Genomic DNA, 2,500 nt, shown 5'->3' with positions numbered 1-2,500 from the left:
CTTTTCTTTACACAAAGAGCTGTTGTTCTGGTTTTTACAGAGCTCCTGTAATCCTCTACACTTTACAGAGCTCCTGTAATCCTCTGCTCTTTACAGAGCTCATGTTCTCTTTTCTTTACACAAAGAGCTGTTCTTCTGCTCTTTACAGAGCTACTATAATCCGCTGCTCTTTACAGAGCTCTTGTTTCTCCTCTCTTTACACACAGAGTTCTTGTTTTGATCTTTGCAAAGCTTTTGCTCTCTTCTCTTTACACACTAGGCATTTGTTCTATTCTTTACAGAGCTCTTATCATTCTACCTCTCCTCTTTACACACTCTGTGTTCTGTTATTTACAAAGCTTTTGCTATCCCCTTTCTCTTTACACACTGCATTGTTGTTCTTTTCTTTACAGAGCTCTTTTTTTCATCTTTTCTTTTACACATAGCTTTTGTTTTATTCTTTACAGAGCTCTTTTTTTCATCTTCTCTTTTACACAGAGTTTTGTTCTATTCTTTACACAGCTCTTCTTTTTTCATCTTCTCTTTTACACAGAGTTCTTGTTCTGTTTTTAATAGAGCTCTTTCTTTTCTTCTTCTCTTTTACACAGAGCTCTTGTTCTATTCTTAAAGGAGCTCTTGCTCTCCTCCTCACCTCTTTACAGACTGACGAATATACCTTGTAAGGACAAGCTTTCACCGATGGTGGACAGATCATCATAGATACAAATCAGCAACAAAAACAGGAAACAAGACAGACACATAGTCATTCGGATGAGACAATAAACCGAGGTCCCGTGTGCAGCATACACTTAGCGCACGTAAAAGAACCCACGGCAACAAAAGGGTTGTTCCTGGCAAAATTCAGTAGAAAAAAAAATCCACTTCGATAGGAAAAAACAAATAAAACTGCACGCAGGAAAAAATACAAAAAAAAAAAACAAAAAAAAAAAGGGTGGCGCTGTAGTGTAGCGACGCGCTCTCCCTGGGGAGAGCAGCCCGAATTTCACAGAGAAATATGTTGTGATAAAATGAAATACAAATACAGAGACAAAGAGACAGAGAAAGTGTGGAAAGATCCTACCCCTCATTGCATCTCTATCACCACAGACAGCAGTGATACATAGGAAGAGGACAAACATTCAAACAGGGGCAGATATTCATCGGTTTAAAAAAAAAAACATGTATGTCCAGCCACACATGTTCTGAGCAATGAGCAAAAAGGACTGGCAATAAGAATTACCTTGGCAAGTCTTTGAAAGCATCACTTTTACTGAAACAAACCAAAAAAACATCACTGGAAAATGTATTGCTGTTGAAAACAACACTTTCAAACCATTGATATAGACTTGTCTTCAGTACAAGAATATTTGAAAATCAACCTGTTCTACCTGAATTTACTGAAACCTAAAAAGATATATGGTGATAAACGTTGTGTTGTTGTCTTCAGGAGCATCATTGAAATTGTTCTTCAGCTAATCAACGGGGCGGACAAATGAATGTGAATATTTCTTACCTATGCTATCATATGTTTGTAGATTATCAATGTATTCACTCATTCATTTGCTTATCTATTTCTGCAGTTATTTATGAATCTTTTATTTATCAATTTCTTTGAGCATTTGTTTGTTTGTGTTAATTTTTTTCGGTTCAGAAAAAAACAACAACAACAAAAAAAACCTTTGCGATGTTGCACCATAACGTCCAGTCACGTTTAATTGATTGTAAAAAAACGTTACGTTTGGAAAGAAAACCACCTTCTTTGCAAGAGAGGAAGACAAAAGGGGAAATAATAAAGGCAAGCACAGTTCAGGCAGACAAGTGAGGAACAAGAAGAGGGTCTTCCCCCCCCCCCCCCTTTGTTTATTAACCAGGACCACGGGGAATAAAATTAATGGTAAATGCTGATTTGTTCTGGGAACACAATCAAATGATTAATTAAACTTTCCAGACACCGCAATCCCATAGAAAATGTTCACGATGCCAAGCATAGAACCAGTACGGACATTAAAAGGATGGAGTGGATAGCATGGTGGGTGAGGAAACAGAGAGAGAGAGGAGAGAGATGGAGAGAGAGGGAGAGGGAGAGAGAGGGGGGGGGGAGAGACATACGGAGACAGAGACACAGAGAGAGAGAGACAGAAAGAGAGGGAGAGACATATGGAGACAGAGACACAGAGAGAGAGAGAGAGAGAGAGAGGGAGAGACATACGGAGACAGACACACACACACACACACACACACAGAGACAGAGAGAGACAGAGAGAGAGGGAGAGACATACGGAGACAGACAGACACACACACACACACACACACGCACACACACACACACACACAGAGAAGTGATCAAATCCACAAGGTTTAGAACATTTTCATTATCACATAGTTTTTTTTTGTTATATATATATATATATATATATATATATATATATATATAGAGAGAGAGAGAGAGAGAGAGAGAGAGAGAGAGAGAACACAAAATACCCTTATGTTTGACATAACTGCGCCTAGGTATATTGATAAA

This window comes from Babylonia areolata, chromosome 31, assembly GCF_041734735.1.
Source record: "Babylonia areolata isolate BAREFJ2019XMU chromosome 31, ASM4173473v1, whole genome shotgun sequence".
In the NCBI taxonomy this organism is placed as follows: domain Eukaryota; kingdom Metazoa; phylum Mollusca; class Gastropoda; order Neogastropoda; family Buccinidae; genus Babylonia; species Babylonia areolata.
The sequence above is the reverse complement of the archived record's forward strand: the minus strand, read 5'-3'. Positions refer to the sequence as shown.